Genomic DNA, 15,239 nt, shown 5'->3' on the forward strand with positions numbered 1-15,239 from the left:
TCTCCTTAATTCCTCTCATATCACGGTTTTCCTAAATCTCAAAAGCTTCATCCACACCAAACTCAACAAGAACTCGTGAGATAAGTTAGTATAAACCAATGCAAAAACCTTATCATTATCTATTGTATCAAATCACTAAAATTATTATTCAACATTGCATACTAAACGCCTCAGCATATTTAATACTTCTATCCTCAAATAGAATCATTAAACAAGCAAACATATGCAAACAATGCAAACATACCAGCAATCTGCCAAAACAGTACAGTCTGTAAAGAATGCAAGAGTATCAATACTTCTTTAACTCAAAAAATTATGAAAAAACTACCACACTGTAGAAAATTTATTATATCTTACTATGCAAAAAGTTTCAACATTTTATCACATTCTGACTTTTCTCGGGAATTTTTGCAACAGCGATAAACTTTCTGTTTTGAAACAGCAACATGCAGACTTGCAAAATAAGCAGGGTAAAGGCTATACTTGACATTTTTATTGAAAAGAAAGATGCGAAATATTATTCTAAATAGCATCAATCAAATCCTAACACAATAACATGACGCTCCAAGCAAAACTCATATCATGTGACGAATAAAAATGTAGCTCCAAGTGAGGTTACCGATAGTGTAGGAGATGAAAGAGGGGATGCCTTCCGGGGCATCCCCAAGCTTAGTTGCTTGGATCTTCCTTGGATATTAACTTGGGGTTGCCTTGGGAATCCCCAAACTTAGGGTCTTCTCACTCCTTGTTCTCCTCATATCGACATCTCACCCAAAACTTGAAAACTTTAATCACACAAAACTTAGCGGAACTTCGTGAGATACGTTAGTATGATAAGAGCAAACCATTTCACTTTGGTACTGTCAAAGACAAGATTCATAATTGTTTCCACACAATGCCTACTGTACCATATCATTTCCACAATTTATATTGAGCAATATAATCCATAGAAACTAGAAAACAAGCAAACTATGCATCGAAAACAGAATCTGTCAAAAACAGAACAGTCTGTAATGATCTGCAGAATAACCATACTTCTGCTACTCCAAAAATTATGAAAAACTTAGTAACACGTGAGCAATTTGTATATAAAACTTCTGCAAAATAATCAACTCAAAATCACTCTTCTGATAAAAATGAGAATTATTTTCGTGAGCGCAAAAGTTTCTGTTTTTCAGCAAGATCAAATCAACTATCACCCAACATGATCCCAAAGGCTTTACTTGGCACTTTATTGAAACAAAAGCAATAAAACTTGATTACTACAGTAGCTTAATCATGTGAACACACAAAAACAGTAGGTAAAACTGTTGGGTTGTCTCCCAACAAGCGCTTTTCTTTAATGCCTTTTAGCTAGGCATGATGAGTTCAATGATGCTCGCATGAAAGATAGGAATTGAAACACAAAGAGGGCATCATGAAACACATAGCAAGCACATTTAGGTCTAACCCACTTCCTATGCATAGGGATTTTGTGAGCAAACAACTTATGGGAACAAGAATCAACTAGCATAGGAAGACAAAACAAGTGCAACTTCAAAACAATCAACACATAGAGAAGAAACTTGATATTATTGAGATATCTAAGAGCATAAGTTCCTTCCTCATAATAATTTTCAGAAACATCATGAATGGATTCTATTGGGGATATTACCACTGGGCGTAAACCGGCCAGGAGAGGCCGGGTTAACCCCATAAGTAATTCAACTGTATCTGAAGCCTATGAAGATAGACGGTGACGCTTCATGAAGGCCCAGGGCCCAAAGCCGGTTTAAGGCCCGTAGACACAAACCGGCATTGATATGTAAACTTGTGTTGTAAGATAGAGGTAGCAGAGACCGAGCCGGACACGATTATGAGCCGGCCTTGGAGTCTGTAAACCGACGGGCGTCAACCCATGTATATAAGGGGAAGACCCGGCGGCGGTTCAGGGACAACAGACAACACCTCGAGACTCAGGCAAAGCGTATTCGCTCGCTGGTCATCGAAACTCCATCAATTCCATCACAACTAGACGTAGGCTTTTACCTTCATCGTAAGGGGCCAAACTAGTATAAAACTCTCTTGCGTCCCTTGTCCGCTTTAACCCCTTTAAGCTAACCCATAGCGATGGCTCCACGACTAAGTCCTTTCTCTAGGACATCTGCCGTGACAAAACCACAACAGTTGGCGCCCACTATGGGGCTATCGCACGATGGTTTCAAGTTCTTGGAGGGCAACTTCGAAGGACTCAAGGGTTACGCTGTGGGTCGGATGACCAAAAGTCATCACGGCAAGCTCTACATCGACGATGCAGGCTGGGGCCCCGAGGCCGGCTCCATCGAGTACGGATACCGGGTCCCCTTTGGTGGCATACACGTCTTCATTGGCAAGATCGGCGAAACGGGCCCTGAGCCGGACATCTGCACCGACCTCGTCAAGACGGCTCAGCATGCGAGATCTGCCCGGGTCAAGCCTGTCATGAAGCGTGCCTTCGTGGGAGTTATCCATGGAGGGGAATCTGAGGATAGATCGGAATCTGGTGGTGAGACCGTCGTTTATTCCGGCGACAAGTCATCGACCAGAGAGACTGAGTCGTTATATCAGTTACAAGATGGCCGGATTGGGGGCTGTTCCAATGGCGACAGTATTCTGGACCCCTTTGATCTGCCAAACCGGGTTGCGATCTTCATGGCCGGCACGCAACCGGCGCTCCACTCTTCGACCGCAGCGACGATGATTTCCGGATCAGCAACGGCGGCCGGGGCAGGAGGCCCTGTGCGACCACCACTCAGGTTCTATCTGATTTTTTTGACGTGTTGGCAGCGTTGATGGCGGAGGTTAACCCGGCGGATCAGGATGCACACAATGCGGAAATCACAAAAGTGAAAGATCAGATCACTCAGGCCAAAGCCGACTTAGCAGCTGAGGATACCAGGATAGCTGCGGAGCGGGCCGCTTTGGATGCACAAGCTTACCGGATTATGCTGGATCAGAGTGCGTCGAACGAAGTCCTGAAGAGGAGGCACCGATCTCGCCTGCCGTCGATTTATGACGCTAGAAATCTCTTTAATACCCCAGGAGCAGGGACTAGTAATCCGCCAGTGGTAAACCGGACGGAGGCACCGGGGGCAGGAGCGCCGGTTCAGCCACGTTTGGTGGATCCGCCTCGTCAGGACAATATTGTGGCACCGCATGTCCCCACACCACCGGGTCATTATTCTAACCTGATGGACAACATTGTCGCTGCCACTTCACGGCTGGCGGCCATCCCGATTGAATGCGATTCTCCAGTGGCAGTCGAGACGCGTCGGGTTAAGGAGCTTCTTCAGATAGCCTTGATTCAATAGGAGGCTTATTCGTATAGTCGCGATCGGATTCATTCCACTCCCCGTCCAAGCAGGAGTCACAGCAGGCATATGGATGAACCGGTAGTGTCAAGCAATGCGTGGAACCGTGATCAACCCCGTGGCAATAACCCGGCAGGTGGTGCTGGTGATGCTCAGGAGGTGGTGAACCAGGCTCAGGCACGCAGAGAGGCCGAGTTAGCGGCGCAGCATGAAGCCCGTCAGCTTACTCCGGTTCGTCCAACCAGATCAGTGGAACCAGGAGTTACCTCTAGTTCCTTGGGAGTGCCATGTCTTGTCCCAGCATTGCGCAATGTGCGCCTGCCCAAGGATTTCAAGGGCCCGCGCAAGGTGCCGAATTACACCGCCGACTTATCCCCAGAAACATGGGTCGAAAGCTACGAGATGGCCATGGAGATGTTGGATGTGGATGATGCGGCTTGTGCGAAATACTTCACCATGATGCTAGAAGGGACAACCCGCACTTGGTTAAAGAGCTTACCGGCTAATTCTATCAGGTCATGGGCCGAATTGAGAGCCCGGTTTATTCATAATTTCAAGGATACATGCAAGCAGCCCATGTCAATTGTGGACTTAGCTGCCTGTGTCCAGGAGGAAGGAGAATCAACAACCCATTGGGTGCGCCGGGTTTCAGAGATTGTACATTCATCGGACCGCATCAACGCTGACACCGCTGTTTTAACCTTGGAAGGCAATTGCCGGTTTGAACCCCTGAAGTTGAAGTTGGGACGGCTCAAACGTCATTGTAATGACATGGGAACCCTCATGGCTGCACTGGTGAAGTATGCCCATTCTAATAGTACCAAGGATCCCGAGTCTGACGATGATAAGACAGGGAAGGGAAAGAAGAGTGGCAACGCCAAGGGGCAGCACCACAACCCGGCGGGTCATGGAAACGGCGGCAAGCGTAAAGCGGACCACGGTTTAGACTTTGTAGCTAACACTAATACACATGACAAGGGCCAGTGGCGTAAGGGTAAGCCGCCCCAGCGCGATGGAAGGCCAGATCCTAATCCGGACCGTTTGTCTTATCTGTTGGACCAACCCTGTCCAAAGCATGGGACGAAGGAGAACCCGTCCACACACCTCTGGTAAGATTGTTACATCATGCAAGAGTTCAAAAATTCTGATTCTTTTCGGTATGATCATGGACCAAGAGGCAGTTCGGGCCCCGGATCTCATGGTCCGGGTTATGGTGGAGGAAATTCCGGTTCAGGCTTCCACGGTAATCAGGCTGGACATAACAATCAAAGTAATCAGGGCAATCAAGGTGGCTATAATCATCAGGGCAATCGGCAGCCGCAGCAGTCGGGTTACCAGAGCAACCCGAAGCAGTTGAATAGCGGACAGTATCATGTCTTCACCACTAGCTTGGACAAGCGCGATCAGAAGCTTCATAAAAGGGCGGTGAATGCCGTTGAACCAGCGGTGCCCCGTTATTTACGCTGGTCCGAGAAGCCAATTGTGTGGAGTAGAGAAGATCATCCACCCCGGGTTGACAATTCGGGTCATCTGGCTCTGGTGGTGGCACCTCAGGTGGGAGGTTATAAGGTCACTAAGGTACTCATGGATGGAGGGAGTAGTATCAATATCCTTTATTATGAAACTTTCCGTCGCATGGGGTTAACAGATAAAAATCTTAAACCGTCCAATACGGTGTTCCATGGTGTGGTGCCTGGTAAGTCGGCATATCCTGTTGGTAAAATAGCTCTGGAGGTGGCTTTTGGAGATGAGCAAGACTCGAGATCAGAAACCTTGACCTTTGAAGTGGTGAAAATCAGCAGCCCGTATCATGCCCTATTTGGATGGCCAGCTTATGCTAAATTTATGGCACGGCCTTGTTATGTTTATCTACACCTCAAGATGCCGGGTCACAAGGGAACTATAACCGTGCATGGAAGCCGCAAGATTGCTCTGGAGTGTGAAGAAGGTGATGCGGCTTATGCTGAGTCGGTTTGTGCAACACAAGAGTTGAAGTATTACAAGGACAATGTTGATCCGGCAGATATGACTTCATTGAAGAAACCAACTACAGAGCATGATCCGGCCCTGAAGTTTACATCGGCTGATGAGACTAAGCTTACTGACTTCATGCCTGGCGGTTTGTCCAAGCAGTTTAGCATCAGCGATAACTTGGATCCAAAATAGGAAAGCGCGCTCATCGAGTTCATCCGTGAGAATCGGGACATCTTTGCGTGGAAGCCTTCTGACATGCCATGTGTACCGAGAGAACTCGCTGAGCACACTCTCAATGTTGATCCCAAGTATAAACCGGTGAAGCAGTTTCTTCGCCGGTTCAATGAAGAAAGACGCAAAGCTATTGGAGAAGAAGTAGCCAGGCTCTTGGCGGCTGGATTTATCATTGAAGTATTCCATCCTGAGTGGTTGGCTAATCCGGTGCTGGTCCTCAAGAAGAATGGCACTTGGCGTATGTGTGTGGACTACACAGATCTCAACAAATCTTGTCCAACAGATCCTTTTGCCCTTCCCCGTATTGATCAAATTATTGATGCTACGGCGGGTTGTGAGCATTTAAGTTTTTTGGATGCATATTATGGTTATCATCAGATCGAAATGGCAGTTAAGGACCAGGAGAAGACAGCTTTCATAACTCCCTTTGGAGCCTTCTGCTATGTATCCATGCCCTTTGGGCTCAAGAGTGCCCAGGCGACTTATCAAAGGTGTGTGCAGAATTGTCTGCACGAACAAATCGGCCGCAATGTTCACGCCTGATATTGTGGTAAAATCAAGGAAAAAGGAGACATTGATTGATGACTTGAAGGAAACTTTTGATAACCTCGGAGTTTATAAATGATGCTTAATCCGGCCAAGTGCGTCTTTGATGTACCTGCAGGCAAGCTCTTGGGTTTTTTGGTGTCTAACAGGGGCATTGAAGCTAATCCGGAAAAAATCAAAGCCATCACCTCCTTGGCTAAACCGAAGTGTATCAATGATGTTCAACGCCTGGCAGGCCGGATTGCCGCATTGAGCCGGTTTGTCAGTCGCCTTGGCGAGAAGGCCATCCCTTTATATCAGATGCTGAAGAAAACGGATAACTTTGTCTGGAGTGACGCTGCTAATGAAGCATTTGAGGACTTAAAGCGGCAGCAGGCTAATCCGCCGATTCTCGCTGCTCCAGTGGACAAAGAACCATTGTTGCTATATGTGGCAGCTAATGCTCGGGCTGTTAGTGTGGCTATTGTGGTGGAGCGCAAGGAGGCAGGAAAGGAATATCCGGTTCAGCGACCGGTTTACTATATCTGTGAGGTACTTATTGAGTCCAAGCAGAGGTACCCGCATTGGCAAAAATTGGTGTATGGGGTTTTCATGGCAAGCCGGAAGCTTAAGCAGTATTTCCAAGGTCATCCCATCACTGTGGTCAGCTCTGCTCCTTTGGGGGATATCATCCAGAATAGGGAAGCAACTGGTCAAATTGCTAAGTGGGCTATCGAGCTCGGGCCTCACGGGTTGAAATACATACCCCGAACGGCGATCAAATATCAGGCGCTTGTGGATTTCATTAGTGATTACACAGAATTACAAGCGCCAGAGGAGAAGCCGAATCACATTTATTAGACTATTCATTTTGATGGGTCCAGGCAATTGGAGGGCTCGGGGGCTGGAGTCGTATTAACTTCCCCACGAGGTGATAAGCTTTGTTATGTTCTCCGTTTAATGTTCCCTTGCACTAACAATGCAGCTGAATATGAGGCTTTACTCCATGGTCTTCGGATGGCTAAGGAGATGAACCTAAGCCCAGTTAAGTGCTTTGGTGACTCGGATCTGGTGGCTCAACAAGTGTCCGGCACTTGGGATTCCAAGGACCCACCAATGGCAGCATATAGTCGTGAGGTGGATATTGTTGCATGTCACTTTAAGGGTTACCAGGTGGATCATGTGGACCGGCGGAAGAATGAAGCGGCGGACGCTTTAAGCCGCCTGGGTTCCCAACGTAAACCGGTTGCACCTAATGTCTTCCTGGATGTTTTGCACAATCCGTCCGTCAAGCTCCCTGGCGAAGAGGATTTGGCTGTTCTTGATCCGGAGGCCCAGTTGGTGGCGGCTCTTCATGTTATCCCGGACTAGACGGTTCCATATCTGGCATATATAAACTGGGGCGAGTTACCAGAGGATGAAACTTTGGCCAGGCGGATAATCCGGCGGTCCAAGTCCATGACTATTATCAAGTGAGAGTTACATCATCGCAGTGTGACAGGGGCGTTTCAACGCTGTGTGTCTCTTGAGGAAGGCCGTGAAATTTTGCGTGAGATCCACGAAGGAGATTGTGGTCACCACGCCGGTTCAAAATCTTTGGTGGCCAAGGCGTTTCGTCACGGTTTCTATTGGTTGACAGCTCATGCTGATGCCGAGGACTTGGTCAAAAGATGTGATGGTTGTCAGAAATTCTCAAGGCGCGCTCATGTACCAGCTCAAGAATTGAGGATGATTCCAATCACCTGGCCGTTTGCAACTTCGGGGCTGGATATAGTTGGGCCTTTCAAGAGGTCCAAGGACAAGAAGACCCACCTTTTGGTGGCGGTTGATAAGTTCACGAAGTGGGTGGAGGTAGAGCCAGTTAGTAAGTGTGACGCAGCCACGGCGGTTCAATTCATCAAAAAGGTGATCTTCCGGTTTGGCTTTCCACACAGCATTATAACAGACAATGGTACCAATCTGTCTAAGGCTGCCATGAAGGAGTTCTGTCAACGTGAGCACATCCGGCTTGACGTGTCATCAGTGGCTCATCCTCAGTCCAATGGTCAAGCGGAGAGGGCCAATCAAGAGATCTTGAGAGGCATCAAACCCCGGCTTATGGTTCCTTTACAACGGACGCCGGGTTGTTGGGTTGAGGAGCTACCTTTAGTGTTATGGAGCATCAATACCACACCCAACAGATCGAGAGGATATACACCGTTCTTCATGGTTTATGGAGCGGAAGTGGTTCTTACTAGTGAAACCCGTCATGACTCACCTCGTGTAGCGGCATACGTTGAAGCTGACAACGAGAAGGCACGGCAGGAAGCTCTTGACCTGTCAGATGAGGAGCGTGACATGGCGGCAGCCCGTTCGGCGATTTATCAGCAAGATCTGCGTCGTTATCATAGCCGCCGGGTTAGAACCAGAACCTTTCAAGAAGGTGATTTGGTGCTTCGGCTCATCCAGGATCAGACGGATATGCACAAGCTATCCCCCCCTTGGGAAGGACCCTTTGTGGTCGGCAAGAATCTACACAACGGGTCGTATTACCTAATTGATGTTCGAGAGCGCAAAGACTCACGTAAATCGGAGGAGGAGACCAACCGGCCTTGGAATATTGCTCATCTTCGGCCCTACTATACTTGAGCTACAGGCTCTTCTTATGTACATATTATGACATTGTATATATTATGATCAATATAATAAACTAGAACCTCAGCTAAAGCGGGGTATTTGTTGTTTTCTTATATCATGTGTGGTTACATGGAGCTTACAAAGCGGCGTCCGGTTCACCCCTTGATTTAGCTTCTCAAAGCTTAATATTAGGTCACTTGGGGGCTTGGTCGTATCCGAACCATAGCTACACCTCTTGATCGGCGTAAGGCCATAGCATCACTTTGGGGCTTGGTCATATCCGAACCAGAGCTACACCTCTTGATTGGCGTAATGCCACAGCATCACTTGGGGGCTTGGTCGTATCCGAACCATAGCTACACCTCTTGATCGGCGTAATGCCACAACATCACTTGGGGGCTTGGTCGAACCCGAACCATAGCTACACCTCTTGATCGGTGTAATGCCACAGCATCACTTGGGGGCTTGGTCGAACCCGAACCATAGCTACACCTCTTGATCGGCATAATGCCACCGCATCACTTGGGGGCTTGGTCGAACCCGAACCATAGCTACACCTCTTGGTCAAATTTGGGGCCTGGCAGCCCGTGAAAAGCCTCGACTACAACGGTTTTTATTTGCCTTTTGCTGAGTTTTCTTCGTTTTCATAACATTTGTGACGTTTTCAAACCGGCGTTTATCAACCCAGTTAGGCTGTCAACTACAAGTTGTCAGTACATGATCAAGTTATAATCCGGAGACTATCAGCCCAGTCTGGTTTTGACTCATAGTCACCAGTATGGAATAAACTGGTGTTTATCACAACCCGGAACGGTTTTATTATAAACCGGCATCATATAACAGGAGTTACTTTTACTCCGGATTAGGGTTATTACCCTCATTACAAGGTTGGTTAGCCAACACTATGTCTAAAGGTCACAGGTATCATATATTTCCATATTGGATTATCTTTTACAATCTTGGTTATAAACCTTGGTCATATATGTATTTGGGTATCGTGACCCGCCCGGTGGTAAACCGCCAGGGCGCTTTAAGCTTCTTATTTGCAGGAACAGCTTGAATAAATAGCTATGGATTATGAACATCATATCTTAAGCATGGCGGATTAACATGCATCAGTTGCAGATAAATATGCACGAAGGCATAACAGACAAAGTGTTTTAACTAGCCTATTACAAGGCTTTTCAGTGCCCAAAAGAATAATTGTTTCTCAGTAAGCATTGCAGGAAGTGAAAGACTAAACTGGCCCCCGGATTACGATTGCTTGTCAGCTTGACCTGACGGCCGCGGATCATCTTGCACCAGTTCATCTTCTTCGTCTCTACCCAGCGGCTGGAAGTCAACAGTTGTCCAGTCGATCCCAGTTAAAGCTTGGAACACAGCTCCGTCGCTTATAAGGGTTGACGATTCAATATCAGAGGCATAAGTGTGCTTTGGGATTGGAGGGATCAGATTTTGCGCTTCTGGAATTGGCGCCGCAACCCGTCTGTTCTTTTCATCATAGCTTGCCTGATAGTGTGAGAGATCAACTTCTTTAGCCAATTGACAAGCCAGTGGACGTACTTCCCGTTTTATGGCGCGGAGATCCTCCTGGCCAAATTCTGATCCATCTTCTTTTAAGCTTGGGAAGCCTTTAGCCACGTCCACCGGATCAAGGTCAGGCACCCACGCCTTTGCCCGGGTTAGAGCGGTCAGAGCGCCAGCCCTTGCAGCAGACCTCTTTAGCTCTTCTACCCGGGCAGGCAGCATAGATAGCCTATCTAAGGTATCCTTGATTGAAGTCGAGGGCGTCTTATTGTGAGAAGCGGTGCAGATAATTCGTTGAGCACCGGTATACAGTTGTTCTATCAGCGTGTAGGCAGCCTTCAGCTTCTTCTGAACATCAGAGCCCAGATGACTAATGCGAGTTCCTGCATCATTGCAAACATCAGTAAACTGGCAACGCATGGGAAGATATGTTGAAAGTATTAAGGAAAAGATGTTTACCAAACACAGCAGCGGTCATTGCATGTACTTGCCGCTTTACACCAGTCAGCTCATCTACCACCGGTTTGAGAGCTGCTTCTGCGTCCTCAGCTCTTTTCCGCAAAGCGGATTTCTCGGTGTTCCAATCCGCCCGCTCCTTGGCAAAGCTCTCCTTTAGCTTTTCCATAGTGGCTAAGGCGCTCGACAGTTCATTATTTGCTTTGGAAGTTTCGGCCTGTTGGGACTTGATGTTCTCTTGCAGATCAGCGATTTGGCTTTCCTTCTTGCTCAGCTCAGCCTATAAAGAGACAGATACATAATGAGTTGACAGTACATATTTGAAGTACCAAGCACATAACAAGTTATCCCCTTGATACTTGGGGGCTAATGCATATTTGCTCCTTATCAGACATTTCTACAAGTCCCAAGCACAATACAACTATTAATCTTGGCACTTGGGGGCTAATGTGTGTTTGCTCAAAAACTGTTAGTATGGGAATTCTTCTACAGTCCCGGTTCATCTTTATAAAGTTAAACCGGCCCTTGGGGGCTATACCGGTGAAAGAGCAGTATGGCAAATTTAAGGAACCGGTTCATCTTAAAAAGGTAATCCGGTCCCTGGAGGCTAAACATGCAAAGTTAAGTTATGACAAAAGTCCCGGTTTAGATTGGTATCATAAACCGTCACTTGGGGGCTACTAGGAGTTGATAAACTGCAATTGGACAAAAGAGAAAAATAGTAGTTACCTCATATCGCTCCTTCATCAAGTTTACCAAACTAGCTTCATAATCACGGCTACTATACAGACGGTTCAAGAAGCCAGAGTGAATGTCTTGAGCATTGAGATTGGTGTAGCTTGATAAATCGCCATTCCACTTGCCTTTGCCGGTAGCAGAAAGCTCGTCCTTGGCGGTATGCTTTGACAAAGCGACAGGGTTACCAGGAGTGGTGTGGCCAGTGCCAGTAATCATAACGTCATCATCTTGGTCATCAGCAGCCTTTGATGGAGTTGGCGGTTTATCAGTACCTTTAACCGGGCTGGCCGGTTTGTCATCAGTTCGGACAGGGCTGGTTGGCCGGTTTGCATGGCTGGTAGTGTCAACTTGCACTTGTTCGGCAAGGAAGTCATGGTCTTGAGGCGGCGGATCATTAAGCAGGTCGTCAGCTTTGGTTTCTTCCGGGTCTAGAGTTGCTTCTGGTTCAGCAGCTATATTATCATCAGCCGGTTTGTTTAACCGGGCCTTCTTGTTGGGTCTTGGCTTGGCGCTGAGAAAAGATAGACATAAGGATCAGTACAGTATGTAAAGATAATACATCAAGAATAAAGACATGTGCATAGCTCACCCAGGAACTGTTTTGAGGGGTGGAAGCTGTGTGGCCGATGATTCGCCAGAGGATGAGTGAGAAGTACCATGATAATTTGAATCAGACGGGTTAAGAGGATGGCAAAAACAGCCTGCTTTTGGGCATGAAGTATCAATGGGATAAGAGACCTCTTATCAGCGTTTCCGAACCGGACAGTTCGGTAAACCGGCGGAGGTAACTACCTGGCCACTGTGCCGGGTTGTACGGCGAGGCTCGTGCTGCTGCGTCTTCAAAAGAAAGTTTGGGTCCAAATAAGCAAGAGGGTGAGAAAATTTTACTTTCCGGTTTGCTTGACGGATTTTTGATGTTGGCAGAGGATCTGAATCGGAGGAAAGAATGGTTACCTCTACGTCCTCAGCATGACTGCCTTCAGCGTCGTCCTGATAATAATCATTGTCAATGAGATGTACGAAAAATGAACCAAGAGAGTCAAGTTCTACCTCTGGTTCCGGATTACCCACTTCATCATCAGCTGGTGGATCGGAGGATGCAGTAGTCCTTCTCTTGGCAGGTTTTTTAATAACCTTGGTCTTTGGACGAACTGGCTTGACCGGTTTGTCTTGCGGCTTCGCCGGTTTGTCTTGTGATGGTTTCTTGTTCCAGAACGGATCATCACCCAGTCAGAAAATAATCACACTTCCAGAGAATATTAGGACAGAAGCAACGTCAGATAAAAAGATTATATGATTCTTATAGCTGGCGGTTTGTTGAAGGTGCAGAAAGGGAGTAGTCCGGTTTGGGCACAGACAGCCTCCGGTTCGTTCAGTATCTTTTTTACAGCTTCAGTGACTTCTGCATCTGTGAGCTGAATGTCAATATGCTGCTGAGCATCCTTCAAACTCCCTGTGTACTCACACATCAAACCGGGGCACCGACTTAAGGGCAGAATACTCCAGCTTATCGAGCAACGAGCAAGATCCACTCCTGTCAAACCGTTCGCCATGAAGGCTCTGAGCTTTGATAATTGGGGAGCATAGTTGGCCCTTTCTCTTGCTGTCAACCTTTGAGGAAAAGGATGTGTGTTGCTAAGGCGTTCAGGGCGGTAACCCGGTAGGGGGTTCTCATTAGATGGAGATGTATCCATGCAGTAAAACCAAGTCTGGTTCCACTCTTTGGGGTGACTGTGGAGTTTGGGATGAGGGAAGGTGACTTCCTTCCTTTTTTGAACCGCCGTTCCGCCTAATTCCATATTGGGTCCATCTGAGAATTCTGTGCGACGGTTTAAGTGAAAGAAATCCCTAAACAGTTCGACTGAAAGTTCCTCTTGCAGATAAAACTCACAAAAGACTTGGAAGTGGCAGATGTTGGTCACAGAATTGGGACCGATGTCTTGAGGGCGCAGCTGAAAATTGGCCAGTACATCCCGGAAAAAATTTGAACCGGGAGGGCTAAAACCTCGTCCGAGATGATCAGCGAATACGACTACCTCTCCATCCTTGGGTGTAGGAGGATTTTTCGGGCCAGGGACCCTCCAGTGGATGACATCTTTCTTAGCTAAAGCGCCCGTTTTTACAAGGTTGCTTAACTGCTCCTCGGTTACTCGAGAGGGAGCCCAATTGCATTCATAGACTTGCTTGGCCATGACAAGGGAAATCTGAAACATGATTATTGCCGGTTTAAGAATTGCAGTGGACAACTATACAGCGGTATGAGGATACAAGCATATTGACAAACCGGATTTGGTTATTCGTAAACTGGAGTCTGACAATGGAAACAGTGTAATGCATTGGCGGTTCAACATGGGACTAATGGTATCTACTCGGTCATCATTTGGTATATAAAGTTAGACCGCCCAATCTGGTGTTAAGGATGTATAAGTGAAGAGAAAAACAGGTTTCACAAGTTGGCATTGTAATTTTGGATCTACCGCATGTCAGAAAATGAAAATATATTCAGACCTAAATATTGGTACCGAAGCAGTTGATGAAGATTCAGATGGGATTTTCTACTTAAACGAGATGAGTTGGATATCAAACAGGTGCTAAAACTGCCACCACGCGAGATCTATGTGGTTCTTGGATCTAATCCATGGATATAAGTAAGGATAAAGAAGGTTCGGGCGAAGAACACTCATGAACGACAGAAACCCTAAGTGCAGATCTATGGTAAGAGAAGGGGAGACTTACGGAGGCTGTCGAGTAGCGGCGGCGCGCGGAGGAGCTCTGGTACGTTCAGGTTGATGCAGCGGCCAAGGTTGGTGCAGCAGTCGAAGGTCGACAGCAGCGGCTGAGGTCGAAGGCTCGGGCGTCGCGAGGATGACGATGATGCAAAGAGGTACGAGGGGGAAAATGGAAAGACCCCCAGGTCCTATTTATAAGGGAGATAAACGACAGGCGCGAAAATCGAGGAGCCGAGTTTTTTTATGAGGCGGAGCTGTCGCCTCGATTGTCGGAGGCTCATTAATGAAGGTGGATTATACAGAGTTTTAAATAGCAGGTGACGTCACGGCGGTTTACCATGATCCTAGAAGATGACAACACGACAGTTTACAAGATTATATGAAGATGTTGAAGCAGCAAATTTCTTAAGTATTGAGGATTGACATGAACCAGTTCAAATCAATCTGGGGCCTAATGTTGGGGATATTACCACTGGGCGTAAACCGGCCAGGAGAGGCCGGGTTAACCCCATAAGTAATTCATCTGTATCTGAAGCCTATGAAGACAGACGGTGATGCTTCATGAAGGCCCAGGGCCCAAAGCCGGTTTAAGGCCCGTAGACACAAACCGGCATTGATATGTAAACTTGTGTTGTAAGATAGAGGTAGCAGAGACCGAGCCGGACACGATTATGAGCCGGCCTTGGAGTCTGTAAACCGACGGGCGTCAACCCATGTATAAAGGGGACGACCCGGCGGCGGTTTAGGGACAACAGACAACACCTCGAGACTCAGGCAAAGCGTATTCACTCCCTGGTCATCGAAACCCCATCAATTCCATCACAACTAGACATAGGCTTTTACCTTCATTGTAAGGGGCCGAACTAGTATAAAACTCTCTTGCGTCCCTTGTTCGCTTTAACCCCTTTAAGCTAACCCGTAGCGATGGCTCCACGACTAAGTACTTTCTCTAGGACATCTGCCGTGACAAAACCACGATAGATTCAACAATATAACTATCACATACAGCACTGTTTTCATGATGCACAAGCATAGAATATTTATCACTCTTTATGGCATACATTTCATCATAATATTCACCATAGATAGCAACTTTATTGTCATAGTCAAT

The sequence above is a fragment of the Aegilops tauschii genome, chromosome 2, assembly GCF_002575655.3.
Source record: "Aegilops tauschii subsp. strangulata cultivar AL8/78 chromosome 2, Aet v6.0, whole genome shotgun sequence".
In the NCBI taxonomy this organism is placed as follows: domain Eukaryota; kingdom Viridiplantae; phylum Streptophyta; class Magnoliopsida; order Poales; family Poaceae; genus Aegilops; species Aegilops tauschii.